The sequence below is a fragment of the Grampus griseus genome (genome assembly GCF_964374135.1).
Source record: "Grampus griseus genome assembly, chromosome: 4".
Classification (NCBI taxonomy): domain Eukaryota; kingdom Metazoa; phylum Chordata; class Mammalia; order Artiodactyla; family Delphinidae; genus Grampus; species Grampus griseus.
Window position 1 is genome coordinate 65386154 of NC_138997.1, and position 16532 is coordinate 65402685.

Below are 16532 nucleotides of genomic sequence, written 5' to 3' on the forward strand. Positions count from 1 at the left end.
TGACTGGAATAGTCCATGAACATTATTTTATTGACATATTGAAAATGAGATTCTTGCAAGATACACACTTTCACTTTCTAATTAATTTGCATTATATTTGCAGTTCATTGACCAATGTTTACAGGACACTATCGTTAGTGAACAGAGTTATTGATAAAGAACTTGAGGAGAGGAGCAGGGATATTCAGTAATGTTAAGTGGCTGAAAATGGAGAGGGAAATATTTTACTAAAGAATAATTTTATAAACTGTCAGTTCCTTAGTGATTATTTTTGCCCTATAGCAAATTTTATTTATCTTTTCAACCTCATAACTATGGGGATTCAGAGAATGAATAGGTAATGGGAATACACTGTATATTTACTTTTTATTCTTTTATTGTTCTCAATGGAGCTTTCCTATTCTATTAAAATTGCCAGTGTACTCCTCCTTCTCCAATTAGATCCTAAATTCTGTAAGGTTATTTGACTTTTAATAACAAAAAAGCATTAGCAATAATAGATAATCATTGATTATATCATTTACTTTTGGACAACAGTTTCGGTAAGACCCATATTTGAATTATCTCATTGACCTTTTCATGACAACCCTAGATGATGCTGTACACTTCAGTTGCTAATTATTATTCCATATTACATGTCAGAAGACCAAAGTACAAAAAGAAAAGTCATTTTTTTTCAAGCACATGCGTAAAAGTAGTAGAGTCAGGATTCAAATTTAGGTTGGGCATCAGAGTCCCTATATTTCTTATAAAATGGCAATAAAATATAGAGACTGTGAGCTGGACTGGATGAAGTCCTTCCTTCATCTTTTTTTAAAAAAGAAGTTCCCATAGATGATGCTCTATCCTTTTTTTTTTTTCTTTTTTGCAACATATTGGGAGGCATAAAATGTCTGGTTGTCTCTTTCTTACTGATGTTCGTTTTGACCAATATGTTTGAGTATAGTCACCTTGATTGCTCTCTTACAGTCTTTCACCTAATGATTTGTGCAGCCATTAATGCCAGATCCATTATTCCATTAGTGATTGCAAAATGGTCGACTTCTAATTCTATTATTCCTTATGCATTTATTAGATAAAATTCTTTTGTTAAAAAAAACTCAGCAGCTTCAAGAATAATAGGACACATACTAAGTTATTTCCATTATTTAGTGGGTTTTGTCTTTTTACATACTCTTTGCCTCCTCTCTTCATATAACTCCTCGTGGAAGAGAATACTAAGCTGTTATCTCTTCAAGGAAGCTTCCTCTGACTTCTCATCCAAGCCTCATTTAGTACTCTTCCTCTATATTCCATTTTATCCTCATCCTATCTATGTTATAATATAACAGTAGCCTCTGAATGATAATTTTCCTCTGTCTCACTTCCTAAGAGATACATTCCCTGGAGGCAGGGTGGTATGTCATATGCCTTTTTCTTTACAGGTCTTAATACCCTGCTCTTTAAATATTAGATGAAAGAAGGGTTGACTAAAATAATGAAATTAAAAGGAAAAAACAAGATCATGCATAGTAAGTTCCACTAGTTCTTAACACCATGTTTTTCAAGTATTGAATAAAAGAAAAGCTGAATGTCTATTAAATTAATAAGATTAGAGGTAAATACTCAATGACACAATCTGAGGAAATACCAGCAGTCCTGGTCCTCAGAAGAACATAGAAGTAGAAATGATTTGCTTGTATAAATGAACATCTGTCTTTAAAACGTTCCAGCAAGGAAAGACATTTACCTCAAATTAAGCTTATGTCAGTTCTCTGTAACACCGTGAGAGCATACAAGGAAATTTTATGATTACAACAGAATTTGCCTAAGTGATATAAAAAATGAATACTGTTTCATTATACCTGAATCTAACCAATTGAAGCTGTTACAGAACTAAACTATGAATTATCTCAATACACCCGACTGTTACTGGGCATGTCTGGAGACATTTTCCTGATCAACAAACAATAGGATTAGTTTTTATCAGCTGGATACAGATCTGTGCATCCATTTTGTCCTGTTCGAATGCTAGTTTCCAATCCTTAATTAGCATTACCACCTTCACTACCATGGCCCTTTCTAACACTTGAGAAAAAAAAAATCTTACCTTTCCTATAAATGGACTACTCAATGAATTACTTCACTAGAGGTGAGTTAATAAACTTGGCTTTGTATTTTTTCCAGTGCTCTCTTTTTATTCTTTGACATCAGAAATGTGATAGAAACCATGGAATATAGCTAATTTATATACTTGATAGATGTCACATTCTTAACTAACTCCATCCCTCCCAATTTTTTTTTTCTAAGATTTTATACAGTAAACCAGATCCTTAATTTTTTTAGTACTGAACTATATCTTCAAGGTTGTGACTTAAGCTTTGGCCAGTTCTTTATTTTTTTGTGTGGGTTCAGCTATAGGTTCACTGCAGTGGATTGGTGTTAACTTCAAAATAGTAGACCAAGTCTTTTGACTGATTTCTGAGGGATGAATAGAATACAGCATAGTTTATGATCTCAACATCTGAAGACAAGCTGACTGCTTTTGTATCCCAGTTCTGCCACTTTCTAGATAAGTGGACAAGTTATGTAACCGCTCTATGTTTCAGTTAACTAATATAGCTATTATAAGAATTAAATACGTTAATAGATATTAAGTATGTTAAGTACTTATAATCATGCTGGGGACATAGTAAGCACTTAACAAAAATGTTAGCTATTGCTATTATCCTCTTGTATTAATGTACCTTAATATATTCACCAGAGCTCTCACATTTCCTATTGATATCGCCAGCCTCTCTTCATGAACTGTTACAGTTCAAGAGAAATGAGAAATACAGATAGAACATAGTACCTGGCACATCCTTAAGTATGTAATAAATATTTGAGGAAGCAAAGAATATAGATTAACTTGAAGAAATCTGCAATTGTTCAGAGTTAGAATAATCTCAAAGAGATGATGGAAATGTGATGTTCCTTTCAAAGACTGAGGTCCTAAAGTGCATCTCAAAGAATATTTTGTATACAAATCACTTGCCAGCTAGTTTCTGTTATGAAGTATTTGATAGTAGTGTTAGGTTGTGATATAACAGATGGTATAATTTGGTTTAAACCATAACTCCTTGGAACATGGAAAATTAACACCCAAAGGATATACCACATTATGTTTCGCTAGCAATTATGTAAGGAAATATAACCTTATATTTACTATAACTAAAATAGTAACAAATTCACTTTTAATTTTTATAAATTCCTTAATATAAAACAAGGCAAATAATCAAAATAAGTGTAAAGTCTTACATGTACTAAACATGTTACTTTTTTAGTATATATATTTTAGTACATATTTTTAGTTTTTTTCAGATTTTTGTAAGCTTAAAATATCTATTATAGCATCTGTTTTAGAACAAAAGTAATACAAATTCCTTTGTTGAAACAGCTTCATTATTGCCTAGGAATAAGAAAGGAACTTGAAATGCACTTGGTCCCATGCTTTCTTGTTTTCATTAACAACTGTCCTTTCTATATTTAAAAGTAAACTATCTTTTCTGGAATTTACTTTCTGTTTTGGATCAACCACTTTTCCAAACTAATCTCCTCATTTGTATCCTACTTTTCTAGTAGTGGCATATGATGATTATATGTCTGCCCCAGCTGTTTCTAATTTAATGACTGGTCGTCTTTGGGAAATGACTTGGCAACTTTACTCTTTTGTTTAGGTAGAGGCAGAATGTTTTACTATATAATTACTATATATTAAACAAAGTTTCCCCTGCTACATTATATGGATAAGACAAACAAACACATATTTTCACAATTGGGTAATGAGAGGGAAGAAAGCATTACAATTTAAACCTATGTCTATTCTGTGAAAGAAGAGAAGAGGTTTTACAATTCATCAAACACACACACACACACACACACACACACAGTGAGAACATAAAGAGAAGCTTTTTTTCCTTCTACCTAAATAATTTTTGAGTAGTTTTATCTATATTAACACTTGTAAATAATACCAAATGTCAAATGCTAAAATAGTGTGCTTTAATGATATGTGATTCTTTCTCTTTTTTAAAATATCAATCTATTCCAGTGTCATTCCAGTTATGTTTTATTTAATTAAGAAGTTAAGGCACTCTTAACATTCATCCCTAAAATTACCATTTGGGTTGTAGAGCCAGTATATGTGTTATAAAGAGATTTAAGCTGTGGATCCATTTAAACATAGCATATGTTACTAATTTTAGGGTTTTGATTTCCAACCAGAAATGGAACTATTACCTTTTTCTTCTTACTACAACTTCTGTGCTCTTTGCTTTCCCTGTGCTTCTTTCCCTTTAGGCATGTTGCTGGTATACACATGCATGCTGGATGGATGAGTCCAACTTCTCATAAATATTCTTTATACTACACAGCTGTAGGGAATATTTACCTTGTGAGTTACTTCCTGGTAGCCTTATAGGAGAAGGGCTAGGTGGAATTGCCTCAAGTAAGTAGGTCTTACCTGACAAATAAAACCGTTGGCCCTTGAACAACACTGATTTGAACTGGGAGGGTCCACGCATATGTGAATTATTTTTGATCAATACATTCTATAGTACTACACAATCTGAGGTTCGTTGAATTGCAGATGTAGGAACCATGGATAGGGAGTGTCGATTTTTAAATTATGACTGGATTCTTGACTGTGTGGGAGTCAGTGCCCTTAATCTCTACATTGTTCAGGGACCAGCTCTATCTTTCTTTTCTGTTTTTTTTTCTTTAGATTAAAGTAGCTTCCTTTTGTACGAACTTTTTGGATGCTTTTCTAAATATCTTGAAATTTCACTCAATAAAACTAGATGACTTTTGCACAGATATTTGAGAAGTAATGTCATGGTTATTTCTTTAGTTATTAAAAAAATATAAAAACTGTAATATTTTATTAGGTTAACCCATTAACCCCTTCTACCAGTGGTCTTGAATGTATTTTGGCTTCATTGTAATGACTCAAATATGAAGGGTGAATAGAGTGCTGTATTGGTAATATATGAAGTTTGGACTCATGTTTAGTAGATCAGTTTTCTTATTTACCTTCTCCAGAATAAAAATATTATTGCCTGTCATTGTTAACGAATTAAATTGGATAAAATATGAATTTTTATAGTATGAAATAGAGATTATGAAGACTAATCCCAGTGAATAACATCAAAAGCAAGATGTGTGACCATAATTGGCAAAAACAACCACTACCCTAAAAGTTATAGTTGGCATGTTATGGTCCTAAGATTATGAGACCTTCCATATTGTGTCCAGTTCAATTGCTTGTTTTATATTACCATAATCAGTCAAGTGCAAGACATTATCCTAGAACACGTTGATTCATTCTTGGAATCTAGGGGGCTGGCCCAGGAGAACTTCCTCAGTGAAAATGGGAATTAGATGTGCAAAATACCTTCAAATTCTCTCATGAGGTCCTCAAATACACTCCTTAAAATAACATAGGGTAAGACAGGAATAAAGACACAGACCTACTAGAGAATGGACTTGAGGATATGGGGAGGAGGAAGGGTGAGCTGTGACAAAGCAAGAGAGAGGCATGGACATATATACACTACCAAACGTAAGGTAGATAGCTAGTGGGAAGCAGCTGCATAGCACAGGGAGATCAGCTCCGTGCTTTGTGACCACCTGGAGGGGTGGGATAGGGAGGGTGAGAGGGAGGGAGACGCAAGAGGGAAGAGATATGGGAACATATGTATAACTGATTCACTATGTTATAAAGCAGAAACTAATACACCATTGTAAAGCAATTATACCCCAATAAAGATGTTAAAAAATATATATAATATGGTAAGCACTTCTGATTCAAGATAGGCATTGGAGCACATGTTTAATGGCCCTCTTGAAAAATAACAGTGAAAGCAAAGAAAATATTAAGAGAATAAATATGGAGAAAAAAAAGAAAGTAGAAGGGGAAGTGGTGCAGGGGGAGTGAAGGAGAAGGAGAAGGAGAGAAAAGGGAATACTTGGTTTCACTCAGAAACTGATAGCTACCTTTACCACTATGTTGGCCAACCCTGCCTCATTGCCTTAGAGCTCTTTTTAGAGGGAAGACTATGCGTTGACATGTCCTTTTAATTTTCTGAATAGCAAAATCCAGGAAAGATATCTAGAGGGGAAACAAGCCTGCACTACTGTAGAAGAAAACAAAACATTTCAAACTTTCAGCCTTTAATACAAGCAAGGATAAGATGAGCAAGGTCCAATAGATATTAACAGGAGTTCAAAAAGGACTCGACTGAGATCATGGGAAATAAGATAAAATCAAAACAATAATAGAAAACAATCTTCTGGCTTGGATAAAGGTTTTGTACTTTACTTTGAAAGACTTTGTGAAATACTAAGTAATGACAGTTGTAGAAAATCAAATAAAATCTTAATGTTATAAAAATCAAAAGAAAATCCTAAAAATGAATAGAGGTAAAAAAGGAAACTAATATGAATCAGAAATCATCAACACTAGATGCTAAAAGACCATAAAGCAATGTTTATCAAGTTCTGTTGAATGATTTGAACCTAGAATATAGAGCCAGTCTCACTTTTTTTTAAGAATGAAGAAAAATAAAATTTCAGACTTGCCAGCTTTACCTAAAAGCATTTTCCATTTTTTTTCAAATTTAAGTTAATCAGACATATCTTGTAAAATATGCAAAGAATAGTAAATTAGAAATACAGGACATAGAAAGCAATAAAATGAAATTAGAACAGTATATCAGGGAGCTTTTTGAAGAATGATTTCAGAAGAAATTATAAATATCTCATGAGCTTAATGAACAACAATCTGGAAGTACAAATATGTAATACATTAAGGGAATTAGGGTATGTGAGTCTTCTGATATATTAAAATGTATATTTTGAGAAGGAAATCAAATCTTTGGGAAGAAATTTAGAATAAATAGTCATGGGGATTGATAGTGCTGTTTAGGTCAAATATATCCTTATTGATATTCTTCCTACTTCATCTGTCAATAACTGAAAGAAGGGTGTTGAAGTTTCCATCTATAATAATGGATTCATTTATTTCTCCTTGAAGATTTTTTAAGTTTTGTCTCACATATTTTAACACTCTGGTGTTAGGTGCATACACGTTTAGGATTGTTATTCTTTTTGGAGAATTGATGTCTTTATCATTTTGTAATCCCCCTTTTTATCTCTGAAAATTTTTCTTGCTCTTAAGTCTACTTTATCTAAAACTAATATAACTACTCTAGGTTATTTTTGATTGTTAGTTTCCTGTATCCCTTTACTTTTAAAATATCTGAATCTTAATAATTAAACTGGATTTCTTGTAGACAACATTCAGTTTTCTTATTTTTTTAAATCCACTATGACAATCTGTCTTTCTTTGTATATGTGTACCATTTTTTTCTTCTCTTGTTTTTCTCCCCTTTCTGGTTTTACTTGAGCATTATGTTAGTTTGCTAGGGCTACTATAATAAAATACCAAAGACTGTGTGGCTTAAACTACAGAAATTTATTTTCTCACAGTTCTGGAGGCTAGAAGTACCAAGATTAAGATGTGGGCATGGTTGGTTTCTCCTGAGGTCTCTGTCCTTGGTCTGCAGATGGCCACCTTCATGGTGTTGTCCTCACATGGTCTTTCCTCTGTGCACTGGCATCCCTGGTGTCTTTTTCTGTGTCCAAATTTTCTCTTCTTATAAGGACAGCAGTCAGATTGGAAGAGGACCTATCCTAACAGTGTCATTTTAACTTAATCATCTCTTTAAATGCCCTACCTCTAAATACAGTCACATTCTGAGTTATTGGGATTTGGACTTCAATATATGCATTTGGGGGGTCAAAATTCAGCCCATAACAAAAATATGTATATTTTCTTCCCTATATAGATAGAAATTATTCTTCAAAAATATTTTAGTGGTTGCTCTGGAGTTTAAAATATGTATTTAAAGTAATCTAATTTCACCTTCAAATAACACTATACTGCTTCACTTGAGTACAGGTAACTGACAACAAAGTTATTATTACTTTGAATGAACCACTATGTTTTAGATCAATTAATAAATCAAATAGACTTTATTTTACCTTCAGTTGTTCCTTCTCTGATACTATTCCTTTCTTAATGAAAATCAAAATTTCTGGTGATATGATTTCCTTCTCCTTTAAAACATCTTTGATCATTGATTGTAGGGAAGATCTGCCTATGAAGAATACCTCAGCTTTTGTTTTTCTGAGAAAGTCTTTATTTCTCCTTCAGCGTTGAAGAAAAATCCTATTGTAAATAGGATTCTAGGTCAACAGTTTTTTCAACACTTTCAGTATTTCACTCCATTTTCTTCTTGCTTGCGTGGTTTGTGATGAGAAGTCTATAATTCTTATTTTTGTTCATCTGTAGGTGACCTTGTGTTTTGCAATGCACTTTCAGATACAACACCAAAGCACTATCTGAAAAGAAAAAATGAAAAGTTGTACTTATTAAAATTTAAAAATTCTATTGTGTGCAATACTGTTAAAAGAATTACAAGACAAGACATAGAATGGAAGAAAGTATTTGAAAACATACATTTAATACTTGTCTCCACAGTATACAGAGAATTCTTAAAGCTCAACAATACAAAAACAGATGACACAATTTAAAAATTGGAAAAATTCTGAACAGACATATAACCAAAGAAGATATGCAGGTGGTAAATATATAAAAACCTACTCAACATTATTTATAATTAGAGAATCACAAATTAAAGCAACATGACATACCAATACGATGGCTAATATCAAACAAACTGATAATACCAATTGCTGGTGAGAATGCAGAGTAACAGAAACTTTCATTCATTAGTGGTAATTCTAAATGGTAAAGCCACTTTTGAAATACATTAATGGTTTCTTATAAAACTAAACAGTCTTACTACATGATTCAGTAATCACACTTGTATATATTTATTTCAACCATTTGAAAATTTATGTACACATGAAAATCTATACATGAATATCAATATCAGCTTTATTCATAATTACCCAAAACTGGAAGCAACCAATAAGTCCTTCAATAAGTGAATGGATAAAAAAATCCCATTTACATGACATTCTGGTAATGGCAAAGCTAGAGAGTTGGTAAAAAGATTACTGGTTGCCAGTGGAAAGAGGTAAGGTTTAAATATGTGAAACACAGGAGAGTTTTTAGGGCAACAAAATTAATGGTACTGATTAATGGTCAAGTGGCACTATTTATTGTCAAAAGTTATACAACTTTAGACCATAAAAAGTGAACCTTAATGTATAGAAATTTTAAAATTAATAAATTAGGATTTGGGGATATCCCAGTTTGGAAGAAGGTGACAACTGTCTAATCATTTTATTTAATTTTTAAAAAATTTTTATTTTTTTACTTTTATCTATTATTTTTCAAATTATTTTTCCATTTAGTTTATTACAGAGTATTGAACAGAGTTCCCTGATATAAATTATTGAATAATTTAAAACATAAATAGGGCAAAATAAACAAATCTCTCACGCAGGAAAATTCCAAAAAACTTATGTGGCTATTCTGCCCTCAAGTTGGATAATATGACTTCGCTATGAAGTTTCATCTCCTTAAGAGAATTGAGTGGGGTACCAGGTACAGAAGCAAATTTAGACAAGAAGTTTCCTAAGAACTGCCACATAAGAACAAGTTCCAATTTCTGACTTAACAGAGGAAACCTTCAGGGATCACTGAAAGCTCTAAGCTTCTAATTCCCCAGAGACCAGTCCTAATATGAAAGTCAGAACATTCCAAATTTAAGAAAGAAAGAAAGATCATTCCAGTATTTTCCCGGTAAATGCTTTACAAATGGCTCCTCAAAGGAAAAGAATTGTACAAGTTTATCATAAATTTTATTAGTATCAGTATTATGTAAAATAAAATTTACAAATAAAGCTAAAATATGCAACACTCTTCATTGTAAATTCCATATAGCCAATGGATGTATATAGAAGGATATCATAGGATGCTTTTGTTGATTTTTGAAATATTCTTCTATCCATAGCCAATCTATGGTTGCATTTGATGAATAAGTATAGTTCTGATATTTTTTGTTTGTTGATATTTTTGTTTACATTAACAAAAATGACAAAAGTGAAACTAAAAAGCATACATACGTTGGAAATTCTCTCATTTTCCATTGCATTTTCCATTGAGTGTTTTGATTAATTAGATAATTGTTTTTGAATACTGGAAGTATCTCTCTTTTCTTTTTGGAGGGCTATTAATAATAACTGCAGATAGCATAAGTTTAGGTTTATTCTACATTATTAACATTTTCTATCATTTCTTAGTCTAAACAATTAACAAAATAGTAAGTTGAAATTTAAAATTTGTAATATTTGCTTATTTACATGGTTTAAATACACCCAGCCATGGCCAAAGAGACAGCCTTCAATGCAGAACTGGGAAGGTATGAGTGGTTACACAGCATTGTATAACATTTAAAGCACACTATTACAATAGATGTAAATAATCTCAGGAACATAAATATTAATAAAATATGGAAATGAGAAGTTTTGAGTAATATTTGTTTTTAATGTAATTTACTTAACTGTAAGTTTACAAGATTGGATTCTTAATAGTGATTCTGTTGTAACTACCACCTATTAAATTGCTTGAAAAATATAAAGCTTCGCTCTCTCAAGCTGGCTCTCTCTTTACTGATTCAGTCAAACAAGTGTGTGAGGCTATTTGATTTTACTTTCAATTTTCTGTTAGAGTTTAGGTCAATTTTATTATCTTATTCATTTTATTTCCAGAATCCAAGTCAACATATCCTAAGCATTCTCCTTAAAATTCTCCCTTGCCTACTGGAACAATGAGCCTTCTCTTCACATCTAACTTTATTGCCTTTTTCTGCATCTAGCCTTATCATAATAAATTGGTAAAGAGTGTACAAATTTCCTCAACCCAAACATAATTTGAACTCACCAAACATCTAGTGCATCCACCTTCCAGGACAAATGTTTAGCTTGGTATTGATAAAATGCAGCTTTTACTTATTTATCTTTTACTGAGTAAAATTAATATAACAAAATTAATCACTAAGCATTTTAAAGTGTATGTTTCAGTGTTGTTTAGTACAGTCACAATGTTTGTAACCACTACCTTTTTATAGCTCCAAGATATTTTTATCACTCCATGAGGAAACCCTGTATCTGTTGGGCAGCCATTGACATTGTTCTCTCCCCCCAGCCTCTGGTAACCACTAGTTGGCTTTCTATCTCCATCAATTTACCTATTCTAGATATTTTATATAAATAAAACCATACAATATGTGAACTTTTGTGCCTGACATCTTTCACTGACTTTAAGGTTTTCAGGGTTTGTTGAGATTGCAGTATATGTCTGTATTTAACTCTATTTTATGGCTGAATAATATTCCATTGCATGGATATACAACATTTTGTTTATCCATTCATCTGTTGATGGACATTTATGTTTTTTTCCACCTTTTGGCTATTGTAAATAGTGCTGCTATAAACACTTGTGTACGAAATTTGTTTGAATAAGTGTTTTCAATCCCCTTGGATATAAACTTAGGAGTAGAATTGTTGACTCCTATGGTAATTTTATGTTTAACATTTTGAAAAGCTGCCAAAATGTTTTCTACTGTAATTACACCATTTTATATACCCAAGAGCAGTGTACAAATGTTCCAATTTCTCTACATCCTAATATTTATTTTCCATTTTTGTTTTGTTTTTAAATTATAGCCATCCTAGCCAGTGTGAAATGGAATGTTAGTGAGGTTTTGGTTGCATTTTCCTAACCGCTAATGGTGTTTAACGTCTTTCATGTGCTCGTTTGCAACTTATACATCTTCTTTGGGGTGCTGTCTATTCAAGTCCTATGCCTGATTTTTACTGGGTTGTTTGTTTTGCTGTGATAAGAGTTCTTTATACGTTTTGTGTATTAGATTATTATCAGATTTGTGACTTGCTGATATTTTCATTCTTTTGGTTGTCTTTTTACTTTCTTAATAGTGTCATTTAAAACACAACTTTACTTTCCATTTTTATGAAGTCCAATTTGTCTATTTTTTCTCTTGCTGTGTGCACTTTGGTGTCATGTCTAAGAATATTTTGCTAAATTCTAGATCATGAAGATACAACTTTCCATTAAGGGCTTTATAGTTTTTTAGTTCTCACATTTATGTCTTTGATCAATTTGATCATTATGTAGTTTGATCCCTTGATCCCTTGATCATTATGTAGTTTCCTTCTTTGTCTCTTGTAATAGACTTTATTTTAAGGTCTACTTTTTTCTGATATGAGAATTGCTATTCCAGCATTCTTTTGATTTCCATTTGCATGGAATATCTTTTTCCATCCCCTCACTTTCAGTTTGTATATGTCCCCAGGTGTGAAGTGGGTCTCTTGTAGACAGCATATATAGGGGTCTTGTTTTAGTATCCACGCAGCCAATCTATCTCTTTTGTTGGAGCATTTAATCTATTTACATTTAAGGTAATTATTGATATGCCTGTTCCTATTACCATTTTCTTAATTGTTTTGGGTTTGTTATTGTAGGTCTTTTCCTTCTCTTGTGCTTCCTGCCTAGAGAAGTTCCTTTAGCATTTATTGTAAAGCTGGTTTGGTGCTGCTGAATTCTCTTAGCTTTTGCTTGTCTGTAAAGGTTTTAATTTCTCCATCAAATCTGAATGAGATCCTAGCTGAGTAGAGTAATCTTGGCTGTAGGTTTTTCTCCTTCATCACTTTAAATATGTCCTGTACTCCCTTCTGCCTTGCAGAGTTTCTGCTGAAAGATGGGGATTCCCTTGTGTGTTATTTGTTGTTTTTCCCTTGCTGCTTTTAATATGTTTTCTTTGTATTTAATTTCTGATAGTTTGATTAATATGTATCTTGGCGTGTTTCTCCTTGGGTTTATGCTGTATGGAACTGTCTGTGCTTCCTGGACTTGATTAACTATTTCCTTTCCCATACTGGGGAAGTGTTCAACTATAATCTCTTCAAATATTTTCTCAGTCCCTTTCTTTTTCTCTTCTTCTTCTGGGACCCCTATAATTCGAATGTTGGTGCGTTTAATGTTGTCCCAGAGGTCTCTGAGACTGTCCTCATTTCTTTTCACTCTTTTCTCTTTATTCTGCTCTGCAGCAGTTATTTCCAACTTTTTATCTTCCAGGTCACTTATCCATTCTTCTGCCTCAATTATTCTGCTATTGATCCCTCTCGAGAATTTTTAATTGCATTTATTGTGTTGTTCATCACTGTTTGTTTGCTCTTTCATTCTTCTAGGTCTTTGTTAAACGTTTCTTGTATTTTCTCCATTCTTTTGCCAAGATTTTGGATCATCTTTACTATCATTATTCTGAATTCTTTTTCCGGTAGACTGCCTATTTCCTCTTCATTTGTTAGGTCTGGTGGGTTTTTACCTTGCTCCTTCATCTGCTGTGTGTTTCTCTGTCTTCTCATTTTGCTTAACTTACTGTGTTTGGGGTCTCCTTTTTGCAGGCTGCAGGTTCATAGTTTCCGTTGTTTTTGGTGTCTGTGGCTAAGGTTGGTTCAGTGGGTTGTGTAGGCTTCCTGGTGGAGGGGACTAGTGCCAGTGTTCTGCTGGATGAGGCTGGACGTTGTCTTTCTGGTGGGCAGGTCCACGTCTGGTGGTGTGTTTTGGGGCCTGTGAACTTATTATGATTTTAGGCAGCCTCTGTGCTAATGGATGGGGTTGTGTTCCTGTCTTGCTAGTTGTTTGGCAAAGGGTGTCCAGCACTGTAGCTTGCTGTTCGTTGAGTGGAGCTGGTTCTTGGTGTTGAGATGGAGATCTCTGGGAGATTTTCACTGTTTGATATTATGTGGAGCTGGGTGGTCTCTTGTGGAGCAGTGTCCTGAACTTCACTCTGCCACCTCAGAGGCACAGCCCTGATGCCTTGCTGGAGCATCAAGAGCCTGTCATCCACAGGGCTCAGAATAAAAGGGAGAAAAAAAGAAGGAAAGAGAGAAGAAGATAAAATAAAATAAAAAGTTACTGAAATAAAAAATAAGTATTCAGCAAAATTTTTTAAAGTAAGAAACCCCCAAAAAACAAACAAACAAAAAAAAACAGACAGACAGAACCCTAGGACAAATGGTAAAAGCAAAGCTATACAGACAAAATCACACACAGAAGCATACACATACACACTCACAAAAAGAGAAAAAGGGGGAAAAAATGTATATATCATTGCTCCCAAAGTCCACCTCCTCAATTTGGGATGATTCGTTGCCTATTCAGGTATTCCACAGATGCAGGGTACATCATGTTGATTATGGAGATTTAATCTGCTGCTCCAGAGGCTGCTGGGAGAGATTTCCCTTTCTCGTCTTTGTTCGCACAGCTCCCGGGGTTCAGCTTTGGATTTGGACTCGCCTCTGCGTGTAGGTCGCCTGAGGGCGTCTGTTCTTCGCTCAGACAGGACGGGGTTAAAGGAGCCGCCAATTCGGAGGCTCTCGCTCACTCAGGCCAGGGGGGAGGGCGGGGCACGGAGTGCGGGGCGGGCCTGCAGCGCCAGAGGCCGGCGTGACGTTGCACGAGCCTAAGGCGCGCCGTGCGTTCTCCCGGATCCCGGGACCCTGGCCGTGGCGGGCTGCACAGGCTCCCCGGAAGGGGGGTGTGGATAGTGCCTTGTGCTCGCACACAGGCTTCTTGGTGGCGGCAGCAGCAGCCTTAGCGTCTCCTGCCCGTCTCTGGGGTCCGTGCTTTTAGCCGAGGCTCGCTCCCGTCTCTGGAGCTCCTTTAAGCAGCGCTCTTAATCCCTTCTCTTCACGCACTAGGAAACAAAGAGGCAAGAAAAAGGTCTCTTGCCTCTTCAGCAGCTCCAGACCTTTTCCCGGACTCCCTCCCGGCTGGCTGTTGCGCACTAGCCCCTTCAGGCTGTGTTCACGCCACCAGGCCTCTCCCTGGGATCCGACTGAAGCCCGAGCCTCAGCTCCCAGCCCCCACCCGTCCTGGCAGGTGAGCAGACAAGCCTCTTGGGCTGGTGCGTGCATTCGGCACCGATCCTCTGTGCGGGAATCTCTCCGCTTTTCCCTCTGCACCCCTGTTGCCGCACTCTCCTCCGTGGCTCTGAAGCTTCCCCCTTCTGCCACCCCCAGTCTCTGCTCTTCCTAGTGTGTGGACACCTTTCCTCCTTCACAGCTCCCTCCCACTGGTGCGGGTCCCGTCCCTGTTCTTTGTCTCTGTGTTTTCTTTTTTCTTTTACCCTAACCAGGTAAGTGGGGAGTTTCTTGCCTTTTGGGAGGTCTGAGGTCTTCTGCCAGCGTTCAGTAGGTGTCCTGTAGGAGTTGTTCCACATGTAGATGTATTTCTGATGTATTTGTGGGGAGGAAGGTGATGTCCGCGTCTTACTCTTCCGCCATCTTGAAGCTCCTCCTAGGTTTTTTTTGAATATAAGCACTTATAGCTCTAAATTCCAAATGAACTCTGCTTTCACTGCATCCCAAAAGTTTTTGTGTGTTGCGTTTTTATTTTATTTGTACTAATGTATTTTCTAATCTCCCTTGTAATTTTTTCTTTGACCCATTGGTTGTTTAAGATGGTGAACCAAGTGTATCACAAGCTTGTTCCAAGTGTTATTCCTTGCCTAAGACTGCTGTAATTAATATCTGTTAAGTTTAAATGCTTCTGACAAAAGCCACAGGGGAAGTCATCCCAGCCCAGGGAGTGATTCAAGTCAGGTGAAACAAATGCTATGTACTTGTCCTTGAGGGAGATGCCAGATGTATGGAGACCCACAACAACAGTCCTTTGAGAATAAGGTTCATACTGCTTTCTCTGGTTTTACCAAATCTGCATTTGAAGTGCAGCTGCTGATGTTTAAGTTTTGAGGAACCTCCATATTGTTTTCCACAGTGGCCTTACCAATTTACCAACAGTACATAAGAGTTCCCTTTTCTCTACATCTTTGCCAACACTTGTTATCTCTTGCCTTTTTGATGATAGTCATTCTATAACATGTGTGATATCTCATTGTGATTTTGGTTTGCATATTCCTGATGGTTAGTGATGTTGAGCACCGCTTCATATCTATTAGCCATCTGTATGTATGTCTTCTTTGGAAAAATGTCTATTCAGGTCTGCAGCCCATTTTTAATCAGTTTATTTATATATTTATTTTGGTTATTGAATTGTATGAGTTCCTTATATATCTTGGCTATTAACCCTTCATCTGATATATGATTTGCAAATATTTTATCCCATTTCAAAAGTTGCCTTTTCATCTCATTAGTTGCATTTGGGGAGGGAGGAGTGGGATTTGCTCCTCTGCTCTTTTCAGTGACATCACTCTTAAAATGCTACTTTTATAGCAGTTCTCAATATGAATCTAAGTTCTCAGTTTGCTTGATTTCCACTGATTTGTCTCCCCTCTCTCTCCCTCTCCCTCCCTCTCTTTCTCTCTGTTTTTTTCATTCAGTTATGGGTCTGGAAAGCAAATAACACATTATTTTAGTTCATTTACAAAGGAACTATTCAAAAGTCAAAATGTAAAACAATTGGGAAAGAAATCTTTGAGAGCTATATTTATATT